The 16,876-nt window shown below is 35.6% G+C and overlaps 1 pseudogene; it reads right to left on the bottom strand.

The window, feature by feature from the left end:
* Positions 1-6,847, bottom strand: part of LOC149210021 (uncharacterized) — a 67,251-nt pseudogene extending 60,404 nt beyond the window's left edge.
* Positions 6,848-16,876: the final 10,029 nt, after the last annotated feature.

Genomic DNA, 16,876 nt, shown 5'->3' on the forward strand with positions numbered 1-16,876 from the left:
ATTATTATATGGTACTGACATACAAATTAATGATCAGTATCTGAACAATAAATTAAAGTATAAAGCTGGAAGATATATTGAAAAGAATTTGAAAATACTGATTCACCACACCCCTCTCAGTATTTTTCCCAACAAACATAAGGTCCTAATTGATTTTTAATTCTGAGTGGAGCTTTCTTTTTGGCTTTATGAAAATGTACCAAGTTTGTATGTATCATTTTTCTGAAGTATTCCAATGCAAACAGTCTCATTGGAACATATTTTGGTAACTTGAAAGGGTAGAGCTCACACCCATATATCATGATTTCTGTATGGTTCTTGTACAGATACCAATCACCTATTCTATACTGCTTGAAGAGTTGCAGGATTCTCTTAATGTCACCACTAATCCTAGGAGGGGAAATCCCTATTAATAAGGTGGTTGTTGGATGAACAAATTGATCAATGAACTCATTGTATGAGTAAGGGGTTGAAAAGGATGCATGGAAGATGGGACTCCAAAAGATAACAAACCTTGGATTGGCTTTGGTGTCAAGCTTCCTCACAAGAAAAGGGAAGTTCTCTGACTGATAGTACAACATAAGATTATAGATGAAAGTTGTGTATTTGAAGACTCTTTCATTGTCTAGTCTGAGGAATTGGTCATGAATGTTATTGGCGATATAGGAGGCATAGTCATATTTAAGAGCAGGTGGTTGTCCAGGAGTAAAAATTGACAGCAAAACTAGGGTTACCTCATCAACATATTTGCTAGTGCTAAATCCCATAACCAAAGATATGATATCCACTATAAGTCTTCCCATATCTATGAAGAAGGTTTGTCCATAAGTGAGTGGGCTCTTGGGCTGATGTTTTTCTGGCATGAAGGTTTGAGAGATGCGAATGAGTTTTGATTGTGGTAATTCAATGGATTTCTCAAGTAAAAATCCCATAGAAAGGGGAGTGAGAGCTTGACGAGGGGAAAATTGCAACATAACATTAATGGATGCAGCTGTTATGGGGAAGAGGACTGTTTGACTTGGGGACATGACAACTCTGTGGTTAGGGTCATAGTTTGCTTCACATTGATGAATTAGATGAGGGAAAAGATGGACTTAAGGGAGAAAATACCTAGGAAGGCTAGATTCCCATAGTCCCAGGATGTCTGAGACATTTAGGTTGTTGTCTCTAGCTTGGCAAAAGACCTTAAGGTGATTCTGGTTAGTGGATAGGTCCTTTATTTGGAAGTCTTTATCTGCAAGAGGCAGATAGTCTAGGTCCTTATGAGGGGCATTGATAGGTGTTACATTCAAAACAGCAGGGCTTTCCATTTCTGGTTCTTGTGGATTCAAAATGAATGTGGATTTACTGTGGAAAATGGGCAAAATAACAGGTTTATATCGTAAAACAGAAACTGAATTTTCACTGAATTTCGCCTTTCTCTGTGGATGTTATAATGTAAACCAAAACTTGCATGGTTTCGGTGGAAATTGGATAAATACTTATATTTCGGCAGTGAACAGTGGAATGACAAGTACTGGTAATGGATAGCAGGTTCCAAGTTGCGTCGACTGCAAGTTTCTTAGCAAGGTGGCGGTTCGAAACCTCGGACAGTTGACTTGGACATTCTTTGCATGGGAGCACGGGTTGCTATACAGAATAATGAAAATGATGTTTTGTTTGTTTTATTTAACAAAGTCAAGGTTGGTGAGATTTTTTGTTATTCGGGCGGATGACATGCGCGGGAAATGATGTTTTGTCGTATGCAGAGGGCGGTAAGCAGTGTGGTATTGCACCGCTTTTTAATATGGGTGGTATTTAGCCGGGAGCCATCGATTCCACAGGATGATTGATGCGTGGTGGACGTACGGTGTGAAAACCTCTTGGTGATCACACGTTAATGCGTGGTCACCAAGGGTTGCGTGATATCAATAACAACCGTCAAATGATGGGGGCACGATTGGACGACTGACGAGAGACGTGGTGTACTGGAGTTTAACTGCGGCGGGCCCGACATAATCAAAAAATTAATTAATCGTATCGGGTTAATTGTGATTGGACGGGGAGATTATTAATTAATCATGAAGGTTAATTAATCCCTTTTTGTGCACCGAGGGGATTAGGCTGTTAACTAGTTATGGATGAACTAGTTAATCCTATTTAAAACATATTTATGGTTATAATTAACCAAAAAGGCAGGATATATAGTAATTTGGGGATTTTAATATATTTAAATATTACGGGAAAGGGTGAAATTGTGCGGGATTCATATAATACATAGGTTAATAGTTAACATGAAAATGTAATAAAAAGTGCTAAGTAAAACATTAGGACTGTGTATTTAACTTAGGCTCAAATGGAAAAAAACTCTTTTTTATGTAATATTGTGAATTTTTCCTAAGTAAAATGGGATTTTACTTAGGAAATGATTTGTGAAGCTGAATGAATGATTTATGGATGGTTTTAAGTTCTTAGGCGTTTTAAATTATTGGGCCAAGGGTCTGAGCCCTCTAGAAGTTAGAGAAATGCTCCGATCCCCTGCAATTTAGCAAATGCCTTAGTTCTTAGGGGAAATTAATGAATGATTAGGGAAAACGAGAAGGAGAATTAACTATTCTGACTTTGATTTGCTTGAGATACTTTCAATGTACTATATGCCTTGGCCTTATGATGAAAATGAAAGATTAACACATTTAGAGACATTAATCATCACACATAATTCTGCAACATCAACTGCCTACCCTACCTACTTTAACCTACCATTTTTTTTCTTTATTAGGGTGCACTTAGACCGACAAACCCTTACTAAATCTTCTTTTTTCTTTTACATGGAAAATCATATCTAAGTCTGCACTTATTACATCCAAGGGCTTAAATTAAACTGTTGAGCTCCTTTTATTTACTCTACCTATCTACTTATCTACCAAGATTACATTGTTTGGACATATATTTATTCTCTATTTCTACAACATGAAATTGAAAAATGAATTAGCCAAGTTTAAACAGTTTGACTATTCATGAATTGTGGCATAAATGACAAGCTGCACACAATTGTTTATTTACACAAAAGTAAAAGTAGTAGCATTTAGACTTGCACACTTTCCTGGTATTTCTTTTGTTTGGGGTTCATTTTCTTTCATTTTTTGACTATTTTTTATTCTTTTTACCCTTTGATTTTTCTTTTAGGGTATACCCTCTTTAATTTTTTTTAAATTTTTTGATTTTTTGAAAATATGGAAATCCTTTGCAACAAGAAAAGGTATAAACATATTACATAGTTCATCAAGTCAATCATGACATATGACACCTATTCGTATAGGGGCCTAACATGTTATAGTGATTTCTAGTTGGAAAATTGGTGCGTAATTCTTTCTCTGAATATTTCGCTAATTATTTTGATGCATTGAATTATGACATTAATTGTTATTCATATTAATATTGCAATGGTTTTATCATATATAAATTTTGTTGTATTTTTTATTACCTGAATTCAAGATATATTTTATGTATCCAGGACTGATTCTAATGCTTATAGAATATATGGTTTTTTTCTTTGTAATGCATATGATCTAATGTATAATGCTACTAAAGGAAGATATTAAATACATAGCATATATGAGAATGTCTAGTTCAAGGGAGAATGCTACATCCCTAAGTGTGGATAGAAATGAGAGACAAAAGTTCTTTAGTATAACTTGCATCATTTACCTGTATAGGATAAAAGACTATTGCTAGCATCCTCTTCAAATATATACATATGGGAAATAAATTAGCTTGGAAAGGAATAAACAATCACATAGGTGAAGGATATCGAAGGAGGGTGTTATTCATGGAGAGATATTGACATTTCAATATTCCATGAAACTATAAAAATGATATAGTTCAAAAATATATGCCAACTGTGATATGAAGAATAATGAATGGCAGGTGTTGAAGAAACTTGGTGAAGATGTAGATTGTGCAGAAACGTTTTGTTGGATAACCCTAACAGTGTAGATTCATATTTTACACTATTTCATCTCATTTTCCTCATACTTCACTAATTCACTTAGGAGCATGATTAAAAATCATATAACCATCATAAGAATGGAAGAGACAGCGGATTTTCCTTCATTGATGTAAATGTAACAAACGCAGAATCGATACGATGGTATCAAAATATCGTTATAAAATTGAATGTTGCAAATGTTACATTAATTGTTATTACCCTTGTGGAAAGGATATAAAAAGAATTGTGTAGCTAGTTATTCCAAATCAAACGTGGAAATCAATATCTTACAGTTAAAATACGCAGGAGTCCATACGAGTGGAATAGTTATGAATAAATATATTAACAATCTGGAACTCCGCATGATACGAATAAAAACAAAATTTCGATGCGCAATGGAACCTGAGTGGAATAACGAATTAATTTAAATAAATTTAATAGGTAATGGACAAAAGCACTAATTCATTCCATATTATATAAATCATTCACCATGTAGCTTTATAACTATAGAAAAATATCGGATGACATAAATTATTTATTATGCAACATTATAGACACACACAAGGCTGATGAGAGCATCAAATTAAGAATATATATATATAGAGAGAGAGTAAAACTAGCATTGGAATAAACTTAGAAAATTCTAGTTCATTTTTGAAATATCAAAAGAGGGTTTGCCCTCATAACTAGCATTTTCATAAAAATATGACTTCCAAAGAACGAAACAAAACATTAGAGGGAGCCATGCACTACAAAAAGTGTGAACCAACAATTAAGCATTATGTAAAAAAGAGGAGATCTAAAGGGGAGGCTTCCGTTAAAACAAGTATAAGTTCATAATATATTTAGAAACATAGTGCATTACTTGAGATAACGGATGTTGTGATCTTTAACCAGAAAGACATTTAGGGTAGTAAATTCACTACATAGTTAAATCATGTTCCCAATTCCGAGGTAAGGGAACCAATTTCCTTGAGGGTTTCATTTTCTCCGCATGTAAGTATTAATTAGTTAAGAGAAACAAATTGAAGTTCTAGATTCGTCTCGATCCTAGAGGGTGATCATATGATCAAAGATTCCAAGAAAACAAACCCGGTGAGTATCAGGCATGAATTAACTGATGAAAGAATCGTGATAAGTAGAGCAAGAGAAAACAAAGAGGATTGAGTTTCTACCTGTACTTGTAGAAGGACATAGGAGAAAATATAGACGTTAGAAGAAGTGTTAACAATGAATATTAGTGATAGAGAAGAGTGTTACTTAATGACATTCAGGGTCCAAGGCTCCATATTCCTGAAGCGAAAAATGACTGTTAGAAAAACTAACACGAAAATATCTGGAAAATATAATCAACAAGACATGAAACAAAAGGAATTTTGTATATAGAGCTCTTACGTATCTTGTGATGGGTACTATTTCAAGAGGGCTATGTTCTGGATCGACATCGAGGGTTGCACCATAGGGAATCAGGTTTGTTGAAAACAACACTAGGAAGGATTAGGTGCACCTAATATTGACAAAAGAGCACACCAAAGAAATGGAAAGAAGAGCTAGGAACTCACCAGAATGGGGAGGAGAAATATATATATTTAAAGGGGTTTTCTCCACATGGTTCCGTTAGTAAGGCATAAAGAATAATTTCATTTGTCTTGCGGTGGACATCTTCTTCATTGTTCATTTTCAGCCAAACGATTAGAATAGCCATTGAAGATAGAAATTAAAGAAAGATCGAGGATAAACAACATACCCTATGAACCATAACTTCCAAATAAACTGAACAGAAAGAGGAATGAAGTTTATAAGAGGGATTGCACTGAGAGCACTAAAAATAAAAGAGAAAAATCAATAAAAATAAAGGATATACCAGGTATATCCATAACCAAATCATCGTCTCGTCGTAGAGCTCAATCCAAATGTTAAACCCTCACAAGCGTGCTCTAGATGTCGAACATTTGTATATCATTATCATGGCACGTGACAGACCATACACCTCAGGTGTCAAATAACCAAGTGGAAATAGGCCAAATGAAAGGCATGCTTTGCATCTAGGGTTTGAAAAAAAATCCCAGTTCTTCAATCAATCCTCCCATCCGCATTATCGAAAGGTTGAGACGTGGTAGGCCATGTGAGTGTGACAGGGGTTGTGGGTAGTGTTAGAAATTAATGGAGAATAGGTTACGTAGTTATGATTTTCTCTTTATTTGACATTCAGTTCCTATTAATTAGGAATCTGTTTTTGCCTATGTATCTATTTAATTCCTGATGATTAATGAATAAGAGAAGCAAATGCATTTGCTGGAGGGAGCTCCTGGTGATTTGCACCTGTGAGCTCCCGTGTGTTTGTCCAAACTTCTGTCTTCTGCATTTCTTATCATGGTATTAGAGCTAGCAAGACTCATAATGGCTTGGGCCTTGTCAGCTGGCACATCGTAAACATTCACCGCTCCGTTATAGAAAATAGTGAGTTGAGCTGTGGACGGTTGCTCCGTAGCTTTTGCTGGAGCAGATCTCGAATCCGGATCCGTTTGACCGGTTGCAAAAGGCAAGGTTATATTTGTTTCCGGAACTCTAGGGTTTGAACTGAAATGGCCAGTGCTTAGTGGAAACAATTCTATCAATTCTGCGTGACTCGGTGGCTCAGATTTTCCGTTTAAGCTCTCGGCCTCACGGTTGACATGAATGAAATCGGCCTTCTTGTCCTCTGAAAGCGCGATTGATGAAAGCATCTTTTGCATCATTTGCGGTCTAATCCATGACAGATCTTGCATTAATCTCGGCTTGGCGAATTGTTTTCCAGGGCATGATTCCAAACTGTTACTTCCATTCACAGCCGTTCCATTAGCGCAGAAACTCCAAAGCCACAGATGCACTTGTCGACATTGAGCAAGCTGATAGTGAATCCCTGCGTTCTGGTTCCATTGCCACGGGATAGGAGCGAGGACACCAAGTGGCTGAGAGTTGCAGCCTGCTCCAACGCCTGATCTGTTGCGGGATCGTGCTTTCTAGGATCTAAAGTCGAGTCTGCGGTGGAGTTGAATTCAGTGGATTGAGCCTCTGCACTGTTCGATTCGAGTGTTGAAAACTGCCATGAGACTTAAGGAAGTCACTGGTGCATGGTAAGTTGCATGTGTGTTAAGTCGCTACCATAGCAGAAGCGTGGGGGTGGAGAGAACACACACAGCCAGCGTGGGGGTGGAGAGATCGACACTGAGCCCGTGCGATCTGAGGCCGACTCTTGAAGCTTGAAGGCGTTGAGAAGAAGATGTGGGTGCTGCTGCAACTTTTGACAAAGATTCTCGGACTGCCTGGTTCAGGAAGTCGAGATCGCTTGCCTGGAGGCCGAGATCTGGAGAGATTGCATTCTGCTGATTCACTTCTGAGGAGGAGGAAGACCGGCCATATCAAGCTCCTTTGGTAGAAGACTGTCGTGGAAGCCGCAGGCTGCGTGAGACCGGTGGCAGGGAAGAAGAAATTGGAGAAAAGGTGCATGTGTGATTCAAATTTCTCTTTGGTGATTCGAGTGTTGAAACTGCCGTGGAGGTTGCAAGAGGCGTGGGCACGGAGGAACGCGCACAGAGAAACTCCACCAGGTAGCCTGTTTTTTTTTAAGTTGCCGGGTAGCCTGTTTTTTTTTTCCAAGATGAATTCTCAGATGGCAGATGCAGATACAGACCCAGATCAGAATCTGGATGTTAGACTATTTATGGCCGAGGAGGATGAATCAGATATTTGGTTCGTGGATTCTGGAGCCTCCTCGCATATGTCAGGTAAAAAGCAATGGTTCAGAAATTTTAAAGAATCCAACACTGGAGCAAAAGTCTATGTTGGAGATAATAGTGGGTACGAGATCAGGGGACATGGAGATGTCCTTGTTACTCTGCCTGATGGTAAGATCAGGAATATATCTGATGTGTGGTATGTTACTGGCATTAAGAAGAACCTGATTTTTGTGTCCAAGATTACAGATCAGGACCTCAAGGTAGAATTTTTTAAATCTTATTGCATTATTAAAGATTTGTTGGATCAGATGAAGCCCATTGCTACATGTATTTGCATAGGAGGACTCTACAAGTTGGATGTGAAAAGTATGCCTCAGCAACCCTTGATGGCGTCAAATAAGTCTGCTGAAAATCTGTGGCATCAGCGACTTGAGCATATTAACTTTGGTGATCTCTTTCTCCTGCAAAACAAAGGTATGGTAGAGGGTCTTCCTGTTTTGAAAAAGTTGCATATTGATTGTGAGGCATTTGCGTTTGGTAAACAACATAGAGATGAATTTCCTATCATTAAAGATAGAAAACAGAGGGATATACTTGAACTTGTACACACTGACTTATGTGGCCCGATGCAGACAAGGTCGTTAGGGGGGGCCTATTATTTTTTAATCTGTGTTGATGAATGTACAAGATTCACATGGGTGTATTTTCTTAAACAGAAGAGTCATGCTTTTGAATATTTCAAGCAATTCAGAAACATGACTGAGAAGCAAACAGGAAAATTCATCAGGATTCTTCGATCAGATCAAGGGGGGAATTCAAGAAAGAAGTCTTCACCAAATATTGCAACAAGCATGGGATACAGCAGCAATTCACAACACCTTACACTCCTCAGCAGAATGGAGTTGCTGAGAGGAAAAACAGAACACTGGTGGAGTGTGCTCGCAGTATGTTGAAAGGTAAAAATCTAACCAATGGTTTTTGGGTAGAAGTTGTTAATACTGCAGTGTATTTAAAGAATAGGAGTCCTACTAAAAGTCTTGAGTATAAAACTCCTTTTGAAGCATTGTTTGGCTTCAAGCCTACAGTAATTCATCTTAGAGTATTTGGCTGTAAATCTTTTGCACATGTTCCTAAAGAAAATAGGAAGAAGTTAGATTCAAAGGCCATTAAATGCACGTTCATTGGATACTGCAGTGAGTATAAGGCTTATAAATTGTTTGACCCTGCTACTCACAAGGTGTTTGTCAGTAGAGATGTATTATTCCATGAACAGATTGACGATGAAAATCCTGTCCAAAACAATGAAGAATGGCATGTGCCCTTACTCTCAGAAGAGGATACTGAAACAGGAGTCAGTCAGCAGCAGGAACAGAGTCAGCAGCAGGAACAGAAGCAGGAACAGCAGCAGGTACAACAGCAGCAGGATAATGTGGAGTTCAGTCCACAAAGGGAAGAAATAAGCAGAATAATTGAACCCCCACCACTCAGAAGATCAAACAGGCCAAGACAGTTACCAGCTCGATATAGGGATCATGCGCTTATGACTGGTATGTTAAACATTGCAGAACCTTCTAACTTTTATGAAGCTAGTAAAAGTCTTGAATGGAAGAAAGCAATGAATGAGGAATATGAATCCATCATTAAGAACAATACGTGGGATCTAGTAAAACTTCCTGATGATAAACAACCTATAGGTTGCAAATGATTATTTAAGTTGAAATTTAGAGCAGGCGGGTCTATTGATAAACATAAAGCAAGGTTGGTGGCAAAGGGATATTCCCAGATAGAAGGTATTAATTTTGAAGAGACATTTGCCCCTGTTGCAAAATTAAACACCATCAGAATGATCATTGCTTTAGCCACTAAACATCATTGGAAAATACATCAATTAGATGTTAAGTCTGCTTTCTTAAACGATGATTTAAAAGAAGAAGTATACTTAGTATAGCCTGAAGGATTTGTTAGAAAGGGAGAAGAACATCTAGTGTGTAGATTAAAGAAAGCTTTATATGGTTTAAAGCAGGCACCTAGATCTTGGTATGAAAAAATTGATTATTTTTTCCTCATGAATGGTTATAAAGGGAGCAAAAATGATCCCAATTTATATACCATGTTTAATAATGAAGGGAAAATAGTGGTGATTTCTTTGTATGTAGATGATTTGATAATAACAGGAAGTGCAGATAATCTCATTGAAGAAATCAAGCAGCAATTATCACAGAAATTTGAGATGAAGGACCTTGGAGAAATGCAATACTGTTTGGGTCTAGAAGTTTGGAGAGATTCAACTCAAATTTTCTTGTCCCAGGGTAAGTATGCAAAGAGTATGTTATCCAGGTTTAAGATGGATGAGTGTAAGCCTTCATGCATGCCTTTACAGCAGAATAGCAAACTTCGGATGGATGATGGTTTGAAATTTGCAGATACAACATTGTACAGACAGTTAGTTGGTAGTCTTATTTATTTGACTACAACAAGACCTGACATGGCCTATGCAGCAAGTGTCCTGAGTCAGTTTATGACTCAACCTCATGACAGTCACTGGAGTGCAGTGAAAGGAGTATTAAGGTATCTGCAAGGAACATCAGATTTTGGTATTTTGTATTCTGACTCATTTGATGTCAAGTTGACAGGTTATACAGACTCTGATTGGGCGGGAAATCTAGATGACAGAAGATCAATTACAGGTTACGCCTTTAACATTGGTTCCGGGGTCATCGCAGCAAGAAGCAGCATACTGTTGCTTTATCCTCGGGAGAAGCTGAATATCAAGCTGTCTGTGCAGCGACATGTGAGGCAGTTTGGTTGCGTAGACTTCTCCAAGATGCAGGGGAAGAACAGACAGAAGCTACAATCATCAATTGTGACAATCAAAGTTCCATCAAACTGGTTTACAATCATGTGTTTCATAAAAACACTAAGCACATAGACACTCAATTTCATATTGTTAGGGAGAAAGTGCAGTCCAAAGAGATTTCTGTAGACTATTGTAATTCTTGTGATAATATGGTTGACATATTCACTAAGCCACTAGGAAGACTGGAGTTTGATTTGTTTAGGGACACTTTAGGTGTGTTTAAAAATCCCTTTCTCCATTAAGGGGGGATGTTAGAAATTAATGGAGAATAGGTTACGTAGTTATGATTTTCTATTTATTTGACATTCAGTTCCTATTAATTAGGAATCTGTTTTTGCCTATGTATCTATTTAATTCCTGATGATTAATGAATAAGAGAAGCAAATGCATTTGCTGGAGGGAGCTCCTGGTGATCTGCACCTGTGAGCTCCCGTGTTTTTGTCCAAACTTCTGTCTTCTGCATTTCTTATCAGGTAGGAGTCAGATGTGTATCAATTTCCCATATTAAGACAATGTAAGCAGCAAGTGGTGTATCATCGTGGTAGTATAAAATTTAATAGTTAGTACGAAAAAAATGAAGAGATCAAATATGTTTTGCTATGCATTGTGGGATCTGCAAAAAGGACAATATCATTTCAACATGGGTTGATTTCACAGTCTAAGAGATCCACGGTTGTAGACATTGGAGATTAGGGTAGTTAGTTTGAATTCGATTCCTGTATCACCAACCTGATATGAGTAATATGAGCAATAGTCAAGAGGACACCATGATTAGAATGTTAAATAATAACTAGTGCATCATGGGGAGGAGTTTAACCTAAAATGTCTAAAAATTAAGTATATTTAAATAATGAGAAGGATATACCATTATTCATAATGTTAGGGGAAATGATATCAGGCCATTAGTAACAAATATCACCAACCCAAGTAGGTTGAGTATGCTAAAGGTCAGCTTAGGTAATAAATAGACCTTTTGGGGAAATGGCACTACTTATATGTGTCATTAGGAGGAGGAAAACAAACCATAGACAAGCTAGGACCTATATACATATATATGTATATGTGAGGACTAAGCCTGCAAGAGCACAACCTGTGGAGCATGACTATAAATGTGTTATAAGCATAAAACAAGTATATAAATGATTGTAGTAACAAGTAAGCCACAGAGAGAGAGAGAGAGAGAGAGAGAGAGAGAGAGAGAGCGGAGTTGTGATATGTCCCCATCACATATGTCAATTGTCGTAAATTTTTTCAACATTTTAATGAATATTTTGTCAATCGGTACATCATTATTTGGAAAAAAAATTAAAATATATTCGTTAAATTGTTGATAAGGTCATTCCATAGGGCAGTCGTTCGCATACCAACGATTTTTTTCAGACAATCAGTTATATTTTATTGTTGAATTGAATTATTCACAATCTTTTTTTATTTCATTTAAAAATGACATCCATAATTTCTTTGGTTGGAGTTGTACTTTCTCGAAAAGAAAATTACCTAGAATGGATAAGAAAACTCAAGAGTGCATTAAGCTTTAATTATATGGGGCAAGATGTTTTCCAAGGAAAGAAAGATGTAGACAATCAAGAAATTTGACCAGAACCTTTAGATGATGGTAAGCAACATGCCATATATGAAGTCACGAAAAATAAATGTATGTTATGATTACAACATTATCTTCAAAATAGGAAACTGGATACACTCATTCTCGTAAGATGACATATGCAACAATAGAAATTTTAAGAGAACTCTATGATTCACATTTAGAATTGGATATTATTCAGTGGTTATTTAAGTTATTTAATTTTGAAATGAAGGGAAATGATGTAATGAAATTTGCTTTTGAAATAAAAGTTATTTTCCATGATATAGAATCCAGAGGTGTTAAAGTAGATTTACAATTGATTGCCTTCATCAACGTCATACACCCTGCATGCTATCACTACTTGGAATCTCTCCAAGCTAGTGGAGAATTAAAGGAAATTACTTTTGATAAATTATTAAATAAAATTGTAGAAACAGAAAATGATTTTGGGAAGAAAGAGCTTGCTTTTGTTGCTATTATAGAAACCTTGTACCATGCACAAAAATAACGTAAATCACAAAATGAATCTTCCAATGGTGGCAAGAATCCCAGAGGTCGAGGTAGAAGTAATGATAGACATCAAAATGACCAAATACAAAAGAAAAAAACAAACGAAATCAGATATTAGATGTTATAGGTGTGGAAAAATTGGTCATAGTTCAATTAGTTATATTGTTCCTTGGGAGCAGATTAATAATGACAAGATTAATGATAAGACAAATAAATTACCTGATAAAAATAAAGCAACTGAATCTACACATTATATAGTTTCTCACTACAATTTTAATAATAAAAATGTTTTTAATAATGCATTTTCTTCATGGGAGGACAATTGGATTTTAGATTTAGGTACAAATTGTCATATGACATTCCAGAAAGATATTATTGTAACTTTCGGTGATAATATTGATGGTATTCAAATTCAAGCTTTTGTGACCCATAACTTGTTAATGAAATTTTTTCAGAAAAAATAACATTGAGAATATTTGGTCGACGCTTTTCGAACCAGCTAGTGTGGTTCATCTGGTCCTGAAGATGAACCACACTAGCTGGTTCGAAATGCATTGACCAAATATTCTCAATGCAATTTTTTGCGAAAAAATTTCATTAACAATATTGATGGTGTTGTTTATTTTTTTGATAAGTCTAAAAACTTAAACCATTAGGAATTGGATAAATTTGATTAAAAATTCCACATTTACCAGATTATATATTGAAGGATGTTCATTATATTCCCTAATTTCAAAGGAACTTAATGTCACTCATTCATATCATACTACAAGGACATTCAATCCATATTTTTGATGGCATAATTGAAATTCGTAGAGCAAGTGATAATTCAGTAATTATGACTCGTGTTGAAGAAGATAAACAATTGAAATTGAATAGTAATTCATTTATTACATAGTCTACTACAAATTCATCTTTGTTAGTGCAACAAGATAATATTTTATCCTCAAATTTATTATGGCATGCTAGATTTGGTCACATCAACTATAACAACATTAGAATTATGAATAGCAGGGCATTAAAGGTCTTCCCACTATTCCAAGAAAGATCACACCATGTGATGCTTGCATCTTAGGGAAACACAGTAAACAATGATTTCATAATTTTGTTTCTAGATCTTTTAGAAAACTAGGTCTCGTACATTCTGATTTGTGTGGACCTATACTTGTACGAACTACAAATGGAAATAAATATATACCGACCTTTATTCATCACTATTTGGTGATGTGTTGGGTTTATCTTTTGAAGAAAAGTCACAAGTTTTTGATATGTTCAAAGCATTTCATGCTATATGAAAATCAACAGAATATTGGTATCTTAAGGATTGATGGTGGAGGTGAATATACTTCAATTTTTTTTAAATAATATTTAAGAAATAGTTGCATCAAACACTAAATTACTATTCCATATAATCCACAACAAAACAATTTTGTGGAAATAATGAATAGGACTTTGCTTAGCATGGTTAGATCAATGATGTTGTTCAAAAATGTAAAATTAATGTTTAGGGGAGGAGAAGTACTTTGTGCAAGATATCTTAAAAATAGATGTCCTTCTATCCTTAACAATAGATCCCCACATCAATTTTTCTACAACAGGTACCAACAATTCACCATTTTAAAATTTGTGGATCTACTTTCTATGCACTTATTTCAAAGCATTAAAGAGACAAATTGAACGGTGAAAGTCGAAAGTGTATTTTTTTAGGATATTCAAGTACTTCGAAAGCATATAGATTATATATTGAAGAAAACAAAAAAAATATTCTTTCCAGAGATGTCATTTTTTTAGAATCTGTAAAATATTTCTGTAATATTGATAGACAACTTGCTCATTTAGAGAACTTTACATCCAAGAAATTTTACTTTCAATCTGAAAATACAATTCCACATACTGAGAGGCGAATCGCCATTCTGGATCATTATGTGAGTTTTCCATCTTTAATTGGTGAAGATGTTTTTGTTGAGGAAAAATTGGAACATAATATTTTTTCTGTAGAATCAGAATGTGTTCTTGAAGAACCTACACATGAGAAGATCCACTCGTATTCACAAATTTCCAAGTAAATATGACGATTATGAGTGAGGGATTTCTTCTAGAGACAATGTTTCTCGCTGTTTAAATTATTCGGTAATTATAATTTTGTGGAAGGGAATCATATTATTTCTTCATTGCATCCTTCCATTCATCACATTACTCTCTAATTGTGATGAATGTAAGGATGCAATGAAGAGAGAATATGATGCCTTTATTAAAAATGGCACATGGAGGTTAGTTCTTAGTTCTATGTTTCCCTCATCATCATCTAGATCTTGAACAATAAGTTCATGATTCAAGCATTTATGCCCTTCTTTATGAACCACGGGTAGCTCTTCAATTCCAAAAACCCTTCCAATTGTAGAAACATGTTGATTTGACTAAAAAATACTACCCAACCCAGAAATTCCTCCAAATGGTCGCACGGAAAAAACATCATCCAAAAGATCCATATCAAAGACATCTCAAAATATAGACATACTAATAACACCACTTATTTCACTCCAAAGTCCTTTCCAAGACTCCACACACACCTCTTGATGCGACATCAATTCTGTGCAAATAAAACCACTAAATTCAATGTGGTTGCAGTCAATCCACACAACCACTAATTCACATCGCACCACTTCGAAAGTCAATCAGCACGATACCCCTTCGAATTCACACTCACCACCTTGCTCATGCTTCCCTTTGTGCAGTCCTTTCCAGAGATACGAACTATGCATAAAATTCACTTTAACAAACCACTTCACCAACACGGCCCACGACGGGGGATCACAGTTCAAAGAGGCGCAATTCATAGTTCACCGCTATGGCGGGTGATGCTACCATGATGAAGGATGCCACTCACAAAGAGAAATTTTCACCAAAAATGCATATAGCCACTTGTTAAACGATCCATGCTGCAAAATGCTCACATTGATCCATTGCTGAAAATGTCCACACTAAATTTTCCGCAACAAGGGTAATCACAACTTCAAGAAATTAGAAGAGGTGTAGAAGAGGTGTAATATACCTCATCACTGATACCTGATCTGCCACTCTTCTCGGGAAATCAATGTCTACTGAAAGAAAAAACACAGTGGCGATATACCAAGATCTGTTTTGTTGTGGTGAGGGAGGATGAGCAAAACAATCACCCATAGAGACTACCCAATTCAACCAGTTGTTTCTATTCCAATTTAATGGATTAATTTGTAGGAAGAATCCACAACTCAAAAATTAGTTTAATGGAATATAATTTGAGCGGTTACGGATAGATCCATCCCCATTTTCCATCGTGTGTACTATGGAAAATTTTAAAGAATCAAATATTATATATTAGAATAGTGTTTCAAGAAAATATTTTAGTTATATATAGAGGGTAAATATTTAACAAAAAGTATATAATTTATTATTATTAATTACCTTTTATTAATATTAATATAGATATAAAATAAGTAGCTAAGAAATAGGTATAAAAATATTTATTTGTTTTATGACTAGTTTAGATCCATTTTAATTCCAGATTTATCAAGGGTCGAGAGGGATCAAATCTCTCGAGGTGCAAACTTATTTTTTGAGTGCAAAACTTGAGGAAAGGTTTGAACCTCAAGAAATTTGATCCCTCTCGGTGCTTGATAGGTTGGGTGTTAAGATGGTTCTTGCGTGGTTTCAGTCATGTGTGGTCATACAAAATTTGCTAAACATTTAATTATTTTGATCATTTTAAATATGCTAAATATGTCTAATATTAATTTGGTCAATTTAATTTAAAATTCCCTTAGTTACGTTAGTTTGTTGAGATGAGAGAGACTCTGAGTAACTTGAATGATGAAAAATGATGAAATACAAGTTTTGAGTGCAAAGTGTCAGTGTAACAATTTTGATAGATAGAAAATGTGAATAATAAGAATATAGTCTATTACAAATAATCTTCATTTCAATCAATCTGAAACTATTTTCTTCTATTGTTTCTATTATCACACCTATTAGTTTTTCCATTTTCTCTTATCGATCATATGAAAAGAGTAGTTGGAAGCATAGACCATTCAAATATTTAACTCGATCTACTATAGTAAACAACATACCTTGTCTTTGTTTCGCTCCAATATTAATAGTAGTTTTCTCCGAAGTTAATCATTCTCACTTATGGAGTGTTAAACCCCAAATAATTTCCAATGGTAGTTATTTTCTATTACAGCACTGGAATGAAAATTAAT

Source organism: Pinus tabuliformis, chromosome 1_2 (genome assembly GCF_031772625.1).
Source record: "Pinus tabuliformis cultivar Carrire ecotype Pingquan chromosome 1_2, CPIR1, whole genome shotgun sequence".
In the NCBI taxonomy this organism is placed as follows: Eukaryota; Viridiplantae; Streptophyta; class Pinopsida; order Pinales; family Pinaceae; genus Pinus; species Pinus tabuliformis.